This window comes from Scyliorhinus canicula, chromosome 19, assembly GCF_902713615.1.
Source record: "Scyliorhinus canicula chromosome 19, sScyCan1.1, whole genome shotgun sequence".
Lineage (NCBI taxonomy): Eukaryota > Metazoa > Chordata > Chondrichthyes > Carcharhiniformes > Scyliorhinidae > Scyliorhinus > Scyliorhinus canicula.
In genome coordinates, this window is record NC_052164.1 from 17,376,077 (window position 1) to 17,396,240 (window position 20,164).

The window sequence follows — 20,164 nt, forward strand, 5'->3', positions numbered from 1 at the left end:
GGGTGAGGGGGCTTCTACTTATGGTCAGCTTCACTCTGCAACTAAGCGCACTGTACCTGGCCTGACAACTGCCTGCTTCTGATATTGGATACCTAATTTCATCATTCCATTACCAGTGTCGACAATCTCCATCTTCAACCAAAATATTCTAACCCATAAAATCAGAGTCTTATATTCGTAACAGCAATGTACAACCCTCTAATACAATTACAATGCAGATATATCTATACAAGCATCAACTAATACTCTAATTTTACAATTGACTCAATGGGTAAATGCTTCGTGCAATATGGTAACAATTACATGGACCAGGAAGGTCCACGGTTTGTGCTGAACTGTGATGTTTGCAAGAATATTATTTTTGGCCTCAATTGCCCCAGGCTAAGGAACATGTTTGGAAAAAAAACCTTCAATCACTGCAACATGACCCTAGCTGGAAAGCACATGGATTTATAAAGAATGAGGACATAATCGAGCCCAACTGTGGTGCCCTCTGCATGATGCTGACCATTTGGATGAGGAACTGTAGAGCAGTTCACCCTGATAGTCAGGAACAACTATAGCAGGGGTGGGCAAACTACGGCCCGCGGGCCGCATGCGGCCCGCCAAAGGTATTTCTGCGGCCCACCAAGTCATTAAAAAAAAAAAAAAAAATTTCTAAAAAAAAAAAATTTTTTTTTTTTAAATTTTTTTTTTTTAAAGGTTAATGGGTGGGGGGGCTGTTGGATTACTTACTGGCATAGGGTGGATACGTTGACTTGAGTAGGGTGATCATTGCTTGGCACAACGTCGAGGGCCGAAGGGCCTGTTCTGTGCTGTACTGTTCTATGTTCTATATGAGGCGCCCAGAATCATAACCGGGTGAAGTAATTATTTTACTTAATATACTATGCGGCCCTTTGTGAATTGTGAATTTCTGAATGCGGCCCTTGCACGGAAAAGTTTGCCCACCCCTGAACTATAGGGTTGTTATTTTCAGCAAGCAAGTGGGGGAATCTGAAGTAAGGAGAAAGTATCAATTCATCATTAATGAAGTGTGATTTAATCCTCACAACTGTTGTAAATGGAATCTACATCAGTCTTTATTTCACCACAAGGCACTCTCTGCTTACCAAAAGCAAAACATAATCAGTGAATTGAAAAAAAGACTTTGTTGCATGATACCGTGCCCATTCTATATCACAGCCTTTGTGTCCATTTTGTACCTTATTCCATGTTAATTGAGTCCAATAAAAATGTACTGACTGGAGAGCATTTGCAAATAGTGAGGATACATGAATGCAAAGGTGTTGTCTGAAGACAATTCCTCTCGGTACAATTCACCATTCCAAAAGCACAAGTTTTCATTATAGTTATAAAGTTAATTTAAAAAACACTTTAATTCGCTGACTTGTTTCCACAGATTATTCCTATAGCATTTTCTCACCACTGCTTTGCTAATGCCGAGCCACTTTTTACAATTCATATTAAGTCTTAATTAGATGCTACTTTAACAATTATACCGGATTTGTGAAATAGCTACAATAATAATAATAATCTTTATTGTGACAAGTAGGCTTATATTAACACTGCAATGAAGTTACTGTGAAAAGCCCCTAGTCGCCACTTTCTGACACCTGTTCGGTTACACAAAGGGAGAATTCAGAATTTCCAAATTATCTAACACGTCTTTCAGGACTTGTGGAAGGGAACAAGAGCACCTGGAGGAAACCCACACAGACACAGGGAGAATGTGCAGACTCTGCACAGACAGTGACCCAAGCCGGGAATCGAACCTGGCACTGTGAAGTGACAGTGCTAACCTATGTGCTACCGTGTATTCGCCTTCTCTGGCTGAGGGGAACTGCCATTGGTAAAGTGTTGAATCCACATAAAGTAGCATGCATAAACAGCAGGTAGAAAATATTGGATAAAGGTTTATTAGCAATGCAACATGTCTCCATTCCCCTAAGGGTCTCTTTCCCGACCTGTACCCAGGGCTAGGTTTTAATACAAGTGAGGACTCGCCTTGTCAAGGAGCAGCCCTGCCCCATTACCGGGGAAGTTTGTATTCTGTGGAGGTAACGGGAAACTAGATGGTCCTCATCCCCTGGCCTCCATGGGGATTATAACATAAATCATACAATGAACTCCTTCAGTCTTTCAAACCTCTGCTGTCGATGGCCATCTGAATACTGAATAATCTCAATTATAATAGTTTTCTTCCAACAAAGGAAAGTCATTATGCTGTTATGCTGAATCATTAAACCAGGAGCTCTCTTCCCCAATGACTCCAATTACTATTACCAGCTGAACCCAACTTCTGCCATAACAATGTTAGTGACACCTTTAAACCTGGTCAACACCAAAAGATTTTTTTCCACTTTAAACATGCATGTTTGGAATGTTTCTGGAAATATTTGAGAATGGTCGAGGGGATTAAATAAATTGCACTGAATCAGAAAGTCTCTGCTATTCCTGGAATGAACTAAACAGTAGTAAACTGGGTCCTTGCCTGCTGCTGTCACGGTCTTCAAAGGTTTCACAGTCACTGTAATCTGTGTTTCATGAGTCACAAACACCTAACTCACAGGCTGCAGCAACTGCTAACAAATCAGTCCCTACTGGATAATTAAATCATGTCCCTGTCTCCTGAGATGTATAGTCTTTCTCAGCCGTTAAATAAAACGTAAATTATACAGCAATGTATCCTGGATTCCATGTGTCTAATTTCAGAATTAACCAGTCCTCAATCAAATTCCTTTTTAAAGATAAAGTGCATTGTAATCCATCTGTTAATCACAGATATTTTGTATCCTTATGACTGTAAATTACTTAGCAGTACATTGAACATAGAACATAGAACAGTACAGCACAGAACAGGCCCTTCGGCCCTCGATGTTGTGCCGAACAATGATCACCCCACTTAAACCCACGTAACCCGTATACCCGTAACCCAACAATCCCCCCATTAACCTTACACTACGGGCAATTTAGCATGGCCAATGAACCTGCATTTAATTGCAAGCTGAAAACCTAAATAGGTTTGGAGGAAATACTCAGCAAAGTTCTTACCTCCTGTACTTTGGAAGCTTATTACTTGTCTTCTCAATGTTTTATTGCCTGTGTTTTCTTGCATGTTCTTGAAATACTTAACTACAACATGTAAACTATTTTAAGTAATATATTATGAATTACACTGCACGTTAAGACAGTTTGAGAAGTGATTCCTATCTGCATACTTCAATGTAGAAAAATTACAAACCTCTTGGGGAACATTCCACCAAGGAGGAGGTTATTTAGCCTGTTGAGCCTGTTCTGTCGCTTGGTGAGATAGTGATTGCTCAGCAACCTAACACCACACACCTGCCCTTTTGCCCCACATCTCTTTCATTTTTTTTGGGCATACTCATATTTTTATTAAAAACAGTAACCATTTCATTTGTGCCAGACCAAATGGTACAAACACTAATTTTGTGTTGGAGAAACTGGATACTCTCCCCTCTGTACTGACGTACGATGAGGGGTGGTGGGGGGAGGGGGGGTAGAATATTCTGATTATTAAAATGGTTAACAATACAGTTGTACATAAACAAATGGCACAAGCACTAAACTTTGCGCTGGAGAGACCAGATACCCTTGCCTCTCTTCCAACAGAAGGTGGAGGGAGGGAAGTGGGGAGAGAGGGAGGGAGGGAGGCGGAGTTGGTGGAGAGGGGTCCAATAGAGCACTGACTGAACCAGCAATGGAGGCAGAAAAATAAAAGAACCTTCAATTATGATGCGCCAGATTCTGGGAGTCCCTCAGAGGGGGTGAGGGGCGACACAGTATCAGGCACGAATGAGCCCTGCACCCTGCTGCAGAGAGCCTCAGTGCACCTCCACCCCTGACATTGGGCGGTTGACAGCCTTTCGGACAGTCGCCCTCCGGGCCTGGGTCCTCCACCACACTGGGTGTGGCAGACGACACGGGCCCACCACCTAATCCAGGACCTGCCTGGATCCCGCCACAAGGATTCCACACCTCTTTCCACCTTAGTTAACAAAAACCTCTCAATCGCAGATTTAAAATTAACAATTGATCGGCTGCCATTTGCTGAAGAGAGTTCCAAACTTTAACCATATTTTGTCTATCAGGGGTTTCTGGATTTCACTCCTGAAAGGTCTGACTCTAATTTTCACGCTATATCTCCCCATCTTGGGCTCACTAACTAGTTGAAATAGTTTCTCTCCATCTAGCATATCACTTAATACCTTGAACACCTTATGCCTGAGCTAGATGTGAGATTCTGGAGAAAGAATGGAGGAAGCATGAAACAGAGGCCAGACAGCGGGGGAGGGGGGGGGGGGGGGGGGGGGGGGTGATGATGATAGTGTAGTGGAATTGTCACTGGACTATTAATCCAGAGACCCAGGGTAATGCTCAAGGCACACAGGTTCAAGTCCTACCAAGGCAGATGGTGACATTTAAATTTAATTTTTAAAATCTGGAATTTAAAAGTCTAACTATGACCATGAAACCATTGTCAATTGTCATTAAAAAAAACCCACTTGGTTCACTAATGCCCTTTAGGGAAGGAAATCTGCCACCTTTACTCGGTCTGGCGTACACTCCAGACATACAGCAATGTGGTTGATTCTTGAATACCCTCCGAAATGGCCGAGCAAACCACTCAGTTCAAGCGTAATTAGGGATGGCACTAAACGCAGGTCTAACCCACATGATAAAATAAAACGTAAGCATCTTTGAGCAGTCTTTTGGTGTTAAATAAGAAAGACAGAGTAGAGTAGGTGGGGGTGCGTAGCAAATAGAATAATACCTTTAATAACACAAAAATTATAGCAAGCGAACTATTAGATGTTTTTGGCGAAAGGTACAATTGTCTAAAACTCCATATAAAATATATTTGTTCTCTTCTTGTTTTCCCACCAAAGAAAGGACCATACAGCTGGGATGTCCAACAGAGACCCAGCCATGGGTTCATCCATTTTCTCTACATCAGAAAATACCATTCCAAGTTATTGTGTTAGAGACAGTAGATTCCGTTTTTATGTAGTCAGGTTTTAACTATTGAGCATCACGTGGTTTTCATTTTAATTTTCTCCCTCTTCATTTATTGGCCGTTCCTTGCCATTATTTAGACAGCAGGGTTTGGGAAAGCAAATTCTTTATATCCCTTTGCAGTTTCTGGATTACTTCTGTTAAAATAGTGAGGATGATCATGGGGACAATTAATGTGGAATTGCTGATCTTGTGTTTGAGGTCTGAGGACAAGTCATTATCCTGCAGTGATTGTGGGATAAGATCACTGTCTGACCATGTCAGCTCAAGTCTTTCATGTGACCAGGCTCATAAACCTTCAAAAATGATAAAGAACTTGTAGGACTGCAGTCTGTAATTGGTCATGCGTTCACTCACATTCTCCCCTTTTACAGATTATCCAGTCCTTGCCATACATGATACAGTTAGTTACTCTCAGTTAAATATACATTAAATCAGATAAACAAAACACTTTTCTGGATATCCATGACATACCTCATCTTCGCCTTCAGTGATCACCTGCTAACGAGTATGATTGTCCATCAAAGAAACTCCATGTTACTGGTCATGGGTTCTGTGCGTCCTTGCAGCCCAATCCTAGAGCCGCATCTTTGACCGAATACTTGGCAGGTGTTTACGTCAGATTAGATTGGTCCTTGGACTCTGGATCGCTGGTATTCCTTTCTCAGGTTCCTTTTCTGGGCTCCCTGTTGCTGTCGGGTGTCTCAAAGAATTGTGTCCCTTCAATCAGGAGGTTCTTCCTGTGGCCATCTAAAATGGCCACCCGCAAAGGTTAAAAGGAATTGTGGTCAAATTGGGACACAGACAGTACACAGCCCCTGTGTATTGTGCAAAGGAAAACCAGACCGAACTGAAACTTGCAGCTGTTAAAGGTCAATCACCGATTTCCCCAGAACAGTAGACTCAAATTAAGGAATAGCAACAGTAGCAGACTCCCCTTATTTGGAAAGACCAATGTACTTGGGACTATTGACTAGGACCTGCCTAGCCATCGAGGTACCCGCCCCTAATTGGCCAGTATCGATTAGGGTGATCAAGACCCTATCGATCCACTGGATCCTGAGTTAACCCGCCCAAAAGGGCACGAAAGAGGAGAAGGATAAGAGGCCCAGCACACTAGGAATCTATCTCTTTTGGGACCGGCCTGTGCCCACACCAATCGCGGCAAACCGACCAGCCAAGTTCAAAACCCGTGATCACTACCTGAGAGAGACGAGCCGCAGACGAGGCAAACCTGACCATTTCCAGCCGACACACGTGGGGATTCAGATAAAGGCCTTATCTACCCGCACAGAGCCGGTCATCCAGAAGTTAAGCAACGGTCATCTTAGTTGATAGGTGTAGTTTAATGCGTAGCCGCGTGTATCATTGCACATAGAGATAACTCTCGTGTTTAATTTTGAACTAACATACTGGTTGTGTGGTCATTTGGTCAATACAAGAAACATACTCGCTGCTTGTGGTTTGTAAATAAAGGTAGCAACACTCCATTCTGAGCAATGGTCTCCCAGGCATTGACATCTATGTTGCATCTCTTAAGGTAAGCCTCCAGGGTGTCTTTGAAGCGTTTCATTTGTCCTCCTCTTGTTCAGGAGACTTCCTTGAGCTAGGCAAAGAAGATTTGCTTTGGCAGTCGGGACTCTGACTTCCTAAGCACATGGCCAGCCCAGCTGGTGCTGGTGCTCTTGGCTCCTTCAAGGAAATTGATGTTAATACGCCTGTCCTCCAAGCTAATGCGGAGAATCTGTCTCAGACAGCATTGATGATACCACTCCAGGCTTTTGAAGTGGCGTCTGTACATAGTCCATGTTTCTGAGCCACATAGAAAAGTTGGGAGGTCGACTTGTACACGAGGATCATTGTGTCAGTATGGATGTCGCGGTTGTCAAAGACTCTCGTCCTTACGCATCCAAAGGAGGTGCTCTTGGATTGGATACGATTTTGGATCTCCGCATCGATGTCAGCCTTAGAGGAGAGGTGGCTCCCCAGATAAGGGAAATGTTCCATGTTTGGTAGGGTTTATCTAATGATCTTAGTGGATGGACTGATCGGATCTTACCCTGGGACGAGTTGGTCTTCTTGAGGTTGAGGCTGAGACCAATTCTTCAGTATGTTTCGCGAAGATGTCAAGCAGGGCTTGGAGATTCTCTTCTGAGAGAGTGGAGATGGTAATGTTATCCACATACTAAAGTTTCACAAGCGATGTCAGTGTTGCTTTCTTCTTGGATTTCAACCGGTTGAGGTTGAAAAGTTTTTCATCCATCCTGTAGACGATGGCCACTCCACCAAGATGCTTGTTCTTGACAAGGTGAAGGATGGTGGTGATGAAGATGGAAAAAAGGGCAGAGGTGATAACATAGAACATGCAGTGCAGAAGGAGGCCATTTGGCCCATCGAGTCTGCACCCACCCACTTAAGCCCTCACTTCCACCCGATCCCCATAACCCAGTAACACCTCCTAACCTTTTTTGGTCACTAAGGGCAATTTAGCATGGCCAATTTAGCATGGCCTAACCTGCACGTCTTTGGACTGTGGGAGGAAACCGGAGCACCCAGAGGAAACCCACGCACACACGGGGAGAATGTGCAGACCCAGCAGGGAATTGAACCTGGGACCCTGGCGCTGTGAAGCTACAGTGCTAATCACTTGTGCTAACGTGCTGTGATGACACATCCCTGCTTGACTCCAGTCCTGACCTCGAAGGGTTCTGTCTTATTCCCATCAGCATCTTGTTGTGGAGGAGTCGGAAGATATTGCCGAATTTCTCAGGACAGCTGGCCTTTGACAGGGTTTTCCATAGCACTTCCCAATTGACTGAGTCAAAACCTTGGTCAGATCGACGAAGGCCATACAGAATGGATGACTTTGCTCCTGGCACTTCTCTTGAAGTTGTCGAGCGGTGAATATCATGTCCGCTGCTCCACAGTTTGGTTGGAAGCCACATTGTCATTCCAGAGGATTTCTTCACAGACTGAGAGAAGATGGCTAGTGAGAATTCAGGCGATGATGTTCCCAGCGATGGAGAGTAGGGAGATTCCTCGGTAGTTCCCATCGTCCACTTTGTCTCCTTTCTTGAAGATGCTGGCATGACAGTATTCCTGAAGTTGGCAGGAATTTTTTCTCTGTCACAGACTTTCAGGAACAGCTGATGGAGATGATGGTCGATTTCTTCTCCAAGTTTGAAAATCTCAGCTAGAATACCATCCACACCTACGGCTTTTCCATTTTTCATGTGTTTAATGGCAGCTTTGCCTTTGCCCAGTCTTGGGGGGAGTCCAAGGTCAACTTTGATGGAGAGATGAGGGATTTCCTCAAACACATCCTCATCTATGATTGTATCATGGTTTCGGAGTTTCATAGTTCAAAGGCCTATGTTTTCTCTGTTTCTCAAGTGGGTTCTGCCCTTACTCTGAACCGGTTTGAAACCTCGCCTTTTGGATTCATATTGCCTTGTTGGCACTGAAGAAGCCCCGGGTGTCGTGCTTGTCAGCGAGGAGTTACAGCTCCTTAGCTTTCTCAGTCCACCATTGCTTCTTGATTTCCCTGGTTCTTCTTTGTACCTCTTCCTTGTCTAATTGATGAGTTTCTCGCTTCGCCTTGCTGGTTATGTCGTTTTGCCAGGCATGGAGAGCTTTCCTCTCCTTGTCGAAGAGGTCTTAGATGGTGTGGATGTTCTCGTCAAACCGGTCTTGGTGTTCCCTGTTCTTGTAGACAATGATTTCTTCACAGCTTGAGATGATATCTTCAGCTTTCTCCAGTTTTCGTGCACTTCATCAGAATGGACACTTCAGAGGTTTTGGAGAAGACATTATTGGAAGTTCACTGGCATGCTTGGCTCTTGAAGCCGCTCAACATTGACCTTTTTTGAGATGTTTCTTCATCTTCCACTACTTCTGGTGGAGTTTGATGGCATAGAGGAGTGGATGAGTTAGTGGTCTGTCCAGCTGTCAACTGCACTGCTTTGGGGATGAGGGCATCCCGTTGGTCTTGGGATTGGATGATGATAAAGTTGATGTTATCTTTTTGGCAGAACAGTATGTTAGCGATAACAAGCTGGTGGTTTGCACATTTGGTGAGGGGAACCCCTTGGAGTTCCAATTCCCAACTCCTTTCTTTCCAGAGCTGGGCTTCCTTTCCAACCCTGGTGTTGAAGTCCCCAAGGAGGATGATCTTATCTTCCTTAAGAATGTTGGAGAGTCTGGTGTCCAGGGTGAAGTAGAATCTTTCTTTGTATTCATCATTGGCATGAGGGTTTGGGGTGTAGGCACTCACAACCATTGCCTGCTGGATCTTGGCAAGTTGTAGACGGAGGATCACAAGGCACTGGTTGATGCCGACAGGGAGCTCCAAGAGTCAGTTGATGAGTTTGTTCTTGATGGCGAAACAAATGCCAGGCGGTTTGGGCTGATCCTTGGGTTTTCCTCTCCAGAAGAAAGTGCAACCACTGCCATCTTCCCTCAGTGGCCCTTCGCCTGCTCTTCGGCTCTCTTGCAGGGCAGTGACGTCAATGTTGAAGCGCCTGTGTTCATGGTCAATAAGGGCAGTTCCCTCTCCCAGTCAATTGTTTTGCTCATTATCCATGAGGATCGTACATTCCAGGTTTCAAAATTGAGGGCTGGATTCTTCCGCCCCAACCTCCACAGGATTGCCATGGTGGGACGCGGACCATATAAAGATCCAAATACCTCGGGCAGGAATGTCCGGTCGCCAGAGAATCCCGCCCTGATTTTCTAATGACAGGTAGATGAACCAGCTGGTTTTTCAGCCATGTTGGAGACTGAACAAACTATTTTTAGGGCACCTTTTCTAACCCTTTCCCCATACCAGGGGAGCAGGGTAGATCCTGAAGAGGGGTGCTCAATTGTGATGGAAGCTGCCAGAATGCTCTCCTGTTCCTATTCCAAGAGCGAGACCACTGAATCCAACTTAACCGCCCATGGACCAGTCCAAAGCTAGGGTCTTCCAGGTCTCACGGTCCTGTCCCAGTCTCCTCTCGCTGAACACTGCTGGGATTGTCAGTGTCGGGGTTGTGCTGGTTTCATCGAGGTCGATACCTGGTGTGGGGCATCGTTTACATTGGGCATGCCATTGCACATCAGCAGACACACGGTCCTGGACAGAGCATAGTTCCAGTTCCAGTGGCAAGGGAACCACAGCAACTGGGGTTCTTCCGACTGCTGCAGCCTTCATCTGCCATTGCAGCCATTGTTACCACAGGAGTATCTTATGCTTGATCCACAGGTGAAGACTTGTTTTGGATTCCACATCTGCTTCCTCCCCTCCAACCTTACTGTCATGGGTGACCCTACCAGGAGTATAATACCCCGACGGCATTGCTCGTGGGATCAACAGAACATTTAGGCCTCTCCACCACAGCAAGCAATCAAAAAAGGACCTCATAAATACACAACAAAATAAATATGATGTGAATAGTTAAGGATGTCATGAAGAACATAAAGACTGAGTTGCTTCACGGTTATTTGTAATGAGTGGCTTGCAATGATTCAGCTTAATCAAAAGTTAGGGAGCTGCTCATATTCAAAATAGTTTTTAAAGCATTTAGGGTTGATGATTAGGTATAAAGCCTAGATAAGTTTTCTTTCTGCAAAGTCTCTGGAGCCTGGGTTTGAAGTGATTGTGGATTAAGGAGAGTGTGAAACATCATTATATCTTTCTGTGGTCTTGTCAATTCTCAAGCTTTACTCTAAGCAGGTTCCACGGGCAGACTGCAAGTTTATGACATCTTACTGGAGTTGTATAGAGTCTATTTTAGAAATTAGGGAGAGGGCATTGCTGAACTAAATTCCAGCAATCCTGTTGTTTCCCAACAGTTGAAAAAAAACTCAATGCCAATTCGCTCTGTCATTGCTGAACTCCTTGGCAGATACATATTCACTGACATTCTTTTTCACACAGTGGTGGGCATGGTACTCTTGGCCCTTCCTGCTGGCCCCCTTCACCAGAACCCCCCAGCCCGCCATCACTCACTTGTGGCATGGGTCCCTCGGCAATTCTGGGCCTCGGGTGGGTGCATTACCAGCAGCAGCCACCTTCCTGGTGGCACTGCTGAGCAAGGTACAGCTAGCAGCCTCTGGTTGACAGGTCGCCGGGGGCAGGATTTCCTCCTCCAGGATCCTTGACCCCGTGAAAAGATCGCCGCTGCCCAGTGAAGTGCCTGATTGGGAGTTCAGAGAGTGATAGGCGACACCCCCGCCACCTGGAATAAATATTGTCCATGCTAGCTGATGTGGGTGGCATGGTGGCACAGTGATTAGCACTGCTGCCTTGCCTCACAACGCCAAGGACACGGGTTCAATTCCGGCCTCAGGTGACTGTCTGTGTGGAGTTTTCACTTTCTCCCCGTTTCTCTGGGTGTTCTATTTTCTTCCCATGGTCCAAAGATGTAGAAGTTAGGTGGATTGGCCATGCTCTATTACCCCTTAGTGTCCAAAAGGTTAGATGGGGTTACTGGGTTATCAGGATGGGGTTCAGGAGTGGGCTTAAGTATGGTGTTCTTTCCAAGGGCCGGTGCAGACACGATGGGCCGAATGCCCTCCTTCTGCACAATAGGGATTCAATGATTCTCTAATAACAATACCTGGTGATGTTGTACCTGTAACATCCATAATTAGTACAGGCAGACCCTCAAACAATGCTGCATCTGCGCTGAAAATATTGCTTTACAGGCACCAGTACTGCTTAAGGACCTCACTGCCATGTTCTTATTCATATTTACTTCTATTTGACACAGTGAACAGAGAGGTAAATTATTGAACAAGTGGCAGTTAACGAGAGGACTTGCCCTTAGCTGTAATCTAATACTTCAATAGTGAGCCTTTAGACTGAAAGCTGCAATTAATATTTAATTGCCTGTCTGCAATGTCCCTCAGGCGTTAAATTGAGCTGGAAGTTTAAAAGTTAATTATTTAATTGTTTTAATTTTCAAAAAAAAAAAGAGCATTTCCTAAATTTTTGTTTGAAATCCCAGCCACAGTAACATTTGGCCAGCGTTACACACTGGTACAGCGAGGGCGGTTGCCATTAATACCATGTCAGAGATATTCTCTGTCATAATTTATATCCACGTGATTCAGGAGGGAAGTACTTTGACATAGCTTACCTGCCTGAATTCCTTCGAATTGATGAGGCCGACTTTCCATAATTAATACTCAATCTCATGTTGATTAAAGTGGCTAAAAATAGTGAAGGGAGTCACTGTGATGGCAGTATGTTGACAGCCTTAACACAAGCAACATGACCTGGTGGGATTTGGAGAATGAACTGATAATTTCTATTTGTTTTAATTGGAAAGCCGACGATTTGAAATCAGAGGCAGAGAGAAATGCCTTTACTCATTCCAGTTCCGCAGGTCTCTGTTGTGTAGATAATATTTGCATTGGTGCAGTATCCTATAAAATTCAAGAAAAACATAATTGGATTTCATTTTTGTGGATGTTTTTCATTTTTTGCAATTTAATGGACGTGAACCAAGTTAGGAACCGGCATGACGCCTTTTCGAAAATTATTCTCTGTTGTTGATTTGATTGCTGCAGTTAATTAGTGTTCCAATGTATCGTGGCACTGGTTTGTTGTAAGTTCCTGGTAGTAGTTGGGCTGGTAAATAGACAGCATTTAACAATTTCTCACATGATTGAAAGGAGGCGATGAATTTAAAAGCACTCATTTATTCTCTCGCCATTTATCCATAAACAGAAAGACGTTTTGATTTGTTTCCCTCTTTCTAACCGGTGGCATTTTTCCCCAACCCCTCGCATTTTGTGCAATCCAAGTCTCTATCAACAACCCCACAGCAAACTTGAGATAGAATGAATTCAAAGGGTTAGTTTATTTACACACACTCGAAATGCAAAAAGGCAAGTTCACAAGGGATAGAGACAATAAGGTTTTACAGTACAGAGCAATTAATGTTGGTTCACATGAGTTCCAAAGTCCAGAATGAAAGTCCAATAAGGTATTCCTTCAGGGAGGTCAGTGAGAAGTCTTACAACACCAGGTTAAAGTCCAACATGTTTGTTTCAAACACTAGCTTTCGGAGCACTGCTCCTTCCTCAGGTGAAGGTCACCTCCGAAAGCTCGTGTTTGAAACAAACCTGTTGGACTTTAACCTGGTGTTGTAAGACTTCTTACTGTGCTCACTCCAGTCCAACGCCAGCATCTCCACTTCAGGGAGGTCAGCAGGCTGAAAACCAATGTTGTAGAATGGTCATTCCCTTGCCTTGTTTGTGCTGCCCAAGTGCGTCACCTCACACTTAATGGATTGAATTCCATTTGCCACTGATTGGCTCGTCTATATCCTCCTGTAATCGAAGGTTATCCTCCTCACTATTTACCACCCACCAATTTTTGTATCATCCTCGATGTTACTGATCAACCCTCCTACATCCATATCAAAATCACTTATATGAACCACAAACAGCAAAGGTCCCAACACTGATCCCTGCGGGATCCCACTGGACACAAGCTCTCAGTCGGGAAAAACGCCCCTCGACCATCTTTCCACCCAGTTGTTACTTAGTCAATTTTGGATTCAATGTGCCAAATTTCCATGGATTCTATTGGCTCTTATCATTGCTATCAGTCTCTCATGGGACTTTATCAAAAGTCTTGCTGAAGCCCAAGTAGACTATTTCAAATACATCTCCCTCATCTACACACCTGGTCACCCCTTTGTAAAATCCAATCAAGTTGGTCAGACATGGCCCCCCCCCCCCCCTTAACAAAACCATGCTGACTGTTCTTGATCAATCCCTGCCTCTCTAAATGCAGATTAATTCTGTTTTTCTGAATCACTCCAGATAGTTTCTCCACCACTGAGGTTAGACTGGCTGGCCTGTAGTTTCCTGGTTTCTCCCTATCGTCCTTCAAGTGGTGGTAGAAAAGTCTCACTCAATAATAAAAGCCCCATTGTTCAGAGCTGATTTTGGGAGAGGAAGAAAGATGGAAAGTTAACATGAAAGTTAAAAATTACTGGGGAAATGTACACACCTTCCTTGTAAATTGTGCTGCTGAATGAAATACTAATTAGAACATTGTGGTAAACCACTGTTGCACCTATATTAGGTGATGTATGGTAGGACCTGTACTACAGGTACGTCGGTAGTCCCTGGAGTATAAACGTGTGTCCGCCATGCTGCAGCCATTTCGCCAGCTGCTGTGGGAGGCCACACATCTTAGAGCAATAAAGCCTCAGTTGTATTCAACTCTCATCTTTGTGCGATTGATCTTGCATCAATTTATTGCTCTAAGATTTTCAAAAGGTGAACCTCAAGCCGGATCGCCTGCAGCTGGATCCGCAATCAAGCGACGCCAAAAGGGACTTTCAGCACTGGCTGGCTTGTTTCGAGGCCTACATCAACTCGGCCCCAAGCCCTGTCTCGGAGGCTCAGAAAATACAGATACTGTACTCAAGGTTGAAAATGAAAATGAAATGAAAATCGCTTATTGTCACAAGTAGGCTTCAAATGAAGTTACTGTGAAGAGCCCCTAGTCGCCACATTCCGGCACCTGTTCGGGGAGGCTGGTACAGGAATTGAACCATGCTGCTGGCCTGCCTTAGTCTGCTTTAAAAGCCAGCGATTTAGCTCAGTGTGCTAAACCAGCTCCTGGTTGAGCTCCAACGTCTTTCCGCTGATCCAGGACGTGCCAAACTACACGGAAGCCATGACGCTTCTCAAAGAAAAGTACGCTCAGAAGACGAACAAGCTCTTCGCCAGACCCTGGTGAGTCCATAGAAGACTCCTGGCGGGCCCTAATCCCACTCGTCCGGGACTGTGACTGTCAGGCCGTTACGGCCACGGAACATTCAAACTTCCTTATGCGGGACGCTTTTGTTACGGGGATTGGGTCGGACCTCATACGGCAGCGACTGTTAGAAGGGGTCACGCTCGATCCCGCAGAGACAAAGAAGCTAGTGCTCTCTATGATGGTTGCCTCATGCAACATTCAGGCCTACACCCCCAGCTACGCGGCCCACCCCTCCTACGCATCATGGACCCCACAGACGGCCGCCCCAGCGGGGGCCTTACCCAGCCAATACACCTGCGCCACGTGCCAGCCAGCGAACCCCGGAGGTCCCCGATGTTACTTTTGCAGCCAGCAGAAACACCCCTGGATTGTTACAGAGGTCACACCAAGCACTTCATTGACTGTAAGACATTTTGGGACATCCCAAGGTGATGAAAAGCACAATATAATTAGTTTCTTCTGGCTCTCCATTGTGGATAATTTCGTCATTCTTCAAATTCAAGATATGAATAAGTCCTCTCAGATCACAAGAAGCTTCATGGAACCCCATTTTCGGATCCTGCAAACGTTTGGAGACTTTCTCCACTGATGATAAAACTGAGTACCAAAAATTTAATAAAGCTATAAACGGGAACTGTTGAATAGAATTCAGTAGCGATCCTGCATCAGATTTAGTTTCCCTTGAAAATTCTCCTTCCAGCAGGTGTTGAAGGCTTGCAATAACGTTGTCACACTCTTCGTGGATTACTTGCACAGCATCATGGCTGGAACTCCATCTTGTGTCACACTGTCTTTTCACAGTCCGAGTGACAAATGATTTTAACACTTCCCAACGAGAAGTAGATGAAGAAAAAAAAGTAAAGAGTTTTTCTAGAATGCCAAAAAATGTAACAACAGGTTGCACCTCACTTGCATGGACACAGGCCAAATTGAGGCTGTGGTTCTCGCAGTTCACAAACACAGCTTTTGGGTTAACTTCAAGAATTTTTTGTTGAACACCTCCTCTCACTCCAGCCATAACTGCTGCATTATCATATGCTTGACCACGACAGTCATTCATGGAAATTTTGTCTTCTTCCAATTTTTCCTGAATTTTATTTACCAGGCTGACTGCATCTTTCTTGTTGACTTGAAAAAATCCCAGAAATGTCTCCTTTATTTCTACTTTTCTGTTTTCATCAATATGAACGTAACGCAGAATTTCAGAAACCTGATCTTCATGGGCAATATCTGGAGTTGAATCCAGCATTATGCTAAAATATTTTGCGTCCTTAATTTCGGAAATTATATTTTTCTTGACAGTTTCACCAAGAAGATTGATTATTTCGTTTTGGATTCTGTTGGACAAGTAGGTGACACTTTTTGGTTTCTCTTTCCCTCTCTGCAAGTGTTTTCCTAAGATGTCATCATATTTGGCCAAAAGTCTGATTGTTGCTAGAATGTTTCCTGTATTTTCACTGACTGTCTCCCCTGGCTCTGATAACCCAGATATTCCTTCTCCTCGATGTCCACGATAGGCCAGATTCTGTTTTGCCAGAAAGGATATAACCTCGACAATCCGTTCAGTTATAGCTTTCCATCTTTTCTTTTCAGCAGACATTTGCTGTTGAAGTTCAGCATCTATCGTAGTTGAATGATGGAGTCGAACTACGAGGTTCAGGTATTCCCTCGTGAGCTCTATGAGAAGGGCTTTTCTCATGGTCAGGTATTGTTGGATTTAATTTTCTCCAAGTGGAGAAACCGTCTTCCTTTCCAAAGTTTGACACAGACGACAAATGCTCCTTTGAAAACAAAAAGCAAACAAAACAGTAGCATGCTTTCCGATATGGAGAGTATAACAACCATTTTCTCTCCACAATTTCTCCGTTTGTGGAAACTTTATCAAACCACTGTTTGGAAAATGATCTCCCATCCTTCTCAGCAAATGGACCACTTTTATTCTGATATCTTTCAGGGCCATGTTGTAATATTGTCATCTTCAAATGATCTGGAATCGGTTTCTTCAAACAGCCAAAATCGCTTCTTTGCAAAAATATGCTCAAATCTTCTTTATTTTCTTCACATGGATCATCATCCTGACAACGAGACTGAGGAGAGAGAGTATTATGTTCTGACCAAGCTGAATCCGTATCAGAAAAATCCTTCTCTGCACCCACATCATCTTTTACTTCTCCAGGTTCTCCTACTTCTTCTTTACTTCTTTTTATCCATGCATCTAATGCCCCTCTTTGATGGGACTCTTCTTCGACTCTGGCCCTCTTTTTTTTCCTGTTCTGTGCTCCACTCGGCTGTACACGAAATACTCGTAACATTTCATTTTCTATCTCAAAAACCGTAAGACGCATGAGAAAATGGGAAGAAAATGGTAAACAATCGGTCAGTTGCAGACGGATAAACCATATTTAATTTCTTTGTTCCTTTGTATCAAATTATTTCACACTGATTCTCCACTGATAATTTTGTGCAATTTATATCATAGACTTGCAAATTAGTGGTATCTGTATTCGAATATTAGCATGTTAAGGAATAAATGTCTCCTATTCCGAGATTAAATGCCATAGCAGTCCTCTGATCATCCAGGCTTCACTCTTACTACATCCCACATAAATATTTCATTAAATATCACCAAAAAACCTACAAAAAACGTTGTTGCACCCGTTCTAGAGCTATTCACTGACCTGAGTAGGTAAAAGAACTAATCTAGATGCACAAAAAGCTGAAGAAAAGACGAGTTATGACTCGAGGAAACGCAGGAACGAACAGCCACGTCTGCTTGTTGCTTTTGATGGTTGCACCACGTACATCATGCGCATGCGTGTGGGGGGATGGGGAGAAGCACCATTTTCTCTAGACAGAAAGGGTACACCATGTTAAAGGAATAAAGGGCTAACAACTGCCTCTGCAGTGTGGTGAGCCTCCAAAAATTGATTTATGACCGCTGAAATTTTAAAATTACTATCTTATTTCCTTCTCTGGGGCAGCACGGTGGCCTAGTGGTTAGCACAACCGCCTCACGGAACTGAGGTCCCAGGTTCGATCCCGGCTCTGGGTCACTGTCCATGTGGAGTTTGCACATTCTCCCCGTGTCTGCGTGGGTTTCGCCCCCACAACTCAAAAAATGTGCAGAGTAGGTGGATTGGCCACGCTAAATTGCCCCTTAATTGAAAAAAATAATTGGGTAATCTAAATTTAAAAAGATAAAATAAAACAAAAAAATAAAAAATAAAAAATTATTTCCTTCTCTGATTGGATGCCCCCAATGGATGCCCGGGGCCAATGCACCGTCCCCCCCCCCCCCCCCCCCCCCCCCCCCCCTGCACGCCACTGACTGAAAGGGAGACAATGAAAAGAGAGGAGCAATTCTCTCTTTGATTTCCCCCTTTATTCCTCCTGTTCAGTCCTTCTCCTCCACAGTCCTGTCATCATCAAACAATATGGCATGTGGAAACACTAACCAGGTGTGCAATGTAGTTGCCCATTGCTGAGTGCAAGTGGATTTCACAAAGCCTGTGTACATTATTGAACAGAATACATGTGAAATTTTAAACAGTTAAACTTTGCACGCAATCTCAAAATTTAAAAAAAATGTGTCACAGAATTCGAACACTTACTGCATTCACGGAGTTAAGTCCTTCGCAGTTTGCATTGTCTGAGCAGTGAAGAGATTTCCTTCAAACAATTGTTTATGCATACCCCGTAGCAATCCCATTCTTCATTTGTGCATTTTCTGGAGATCTGCTTTAAAAGGTTTTGTATGTCAGAGTTGGGAAGTGAGACATTTTTACCACTTCCATTGTCAGGACTAAACACCACAGATGCAGCAGTAAGGCTCTCTCTGCCATTCTTTAGCTCTGCGCCGGTTCCACAAATAATGAAAAGCAGCCCCCGCTGGGCCATCGTAAAGTTTCCCAGTTCGTACACCGGTTGACGTTGATTGAGTGCCACTCTGGGGTACTTTTGTATTGTGAAGTTATGCCAATTAAAAACTAGCTGATCTTGAACAGTCTAAATTGTTGTTTTTTTAAAAAAAAAGCACAGTGAGGGCTGGAGACTTTGCAATTTGCATCAGTAGTTAGCAGTACGTAGCTCCCAAAAGACAGCGATTTAAATTATACCACATGAACTAAACAAAGGGCTGGATTCTCCAATTTGCGGACTCAGTGCTGAGGCCGGAGTGGGAACAGTGGCGTTTTACGCCAGAAAAATCGGCGCAATAGCTGCACTGATCCTTCGTCTGGTGGGGGGGCCAGCAGCCGCACAGTGTAAAGCCCCCGGCTTTACCTGCGGATACGGCCGGAGAATTGCCGGATCCGTGGCTACACATGCGCACGGCGGCAGCTGCGCCATGCAACATGGCACCGGCCGCCCACGGACCCGGCCTGCCAAATAATGTGTCCCAGTAGCCACGCCCGGACCACCCCGCACAAGTCTCCCTAGCCCCCGCCGAAGCTTCCCCTGCCAGCAGAACGCCCCCCCCCCCCCCCCCCCCCAAACTGTGACAGCGCTGGACAGTCCTCAGCCACCACGTTGTGTCCACAAAAAAAAGGTGTTCCGTGTCGTCGGAAACTCGGCCCATCTTGGGCAGAGGATCGGGGGAGGGTGATGCCCTGAGGCCGCCCATACAGCATGCGCCGTGCTCCCCAAGTACGCCCTTTTTGAAGGGGCGGAGCATCGCAAAAGCATCACCGCCCCCAATTTCAGCGCAAACGAGGATTCTCCAGCCAATCGTCGAACTCGATTTCGGCGTCAGCGACCGGAGAATCCCGCCCAAAATCTTTAATTTCCTGAGGACTGGTTTAACCTTGTAGAAAATATAAATTGAAACTTGTTAAAAACTACTCACTAATTTCCTGTCTTAAACTAGTCATATGTCTCGCTCTCTCTTTCTTACAAGGCTGAAAGTTAACATTAGTCACTGCCGAAAGCAATGGGAATTGTGTGCAGCAAAGCAATGGGAATTGTGTGCAGCAAAGCAATGGGAATTGTGTGCAGCAAAGCAAATTTCACTGCCCTCTATTTCTTTCCTTCGAAACCTACGTGGCCCTGGGTGAAGAGGAAAAATGGAAAACAATCCAACTTTTTGCTTTTTGCAGGGGTGGGGAATAACTTGTGCAAAGTGAAAAAGCTGCCTGATTGCCAAATGGAAAATATAACTCAATCATTTTAACACTAAAAATGTCAGTATTTTAAAGTGACATAAGAAGCAGGATGAATTCAATTGATGTCCAAGGCCTACAAGCTCCATTGTTGTAGCTTCCTCGAAAAAGAAGTTAGTGCAGCGGCAACAAATTTTGGGCTACATTTGGGCGCTGATGGGAATACGAACAATATAATGGTCTAAACAGTATTTGTCCAAAG

At 44.4% G+C, this 20,164-nt stretch overlaps 1 protein-coding gene across 1 annotated transcript in view; it reads right to left on the minus strand.

Moving 5' to 3' along the window:
- Positions 1 to 18,437, minus strand: part of LOC119954539 (inactive phospholipase C-like protein 2) — a 276,466-nt gene extending 258,029 nt beyond the window's left edge. The window contains exon 1 of the mRNA XM_038779853.1: positions 18,418 to 18,437. The gene's annotated coding sequence lies outside the window, so the exon portion shown is untranslated. The remainder of the gene's footprint in view (positions 1 to 18,417) is intronic.
- Positions 18,438 to 20,164: the final 1,727 nt, after the last annotated feature.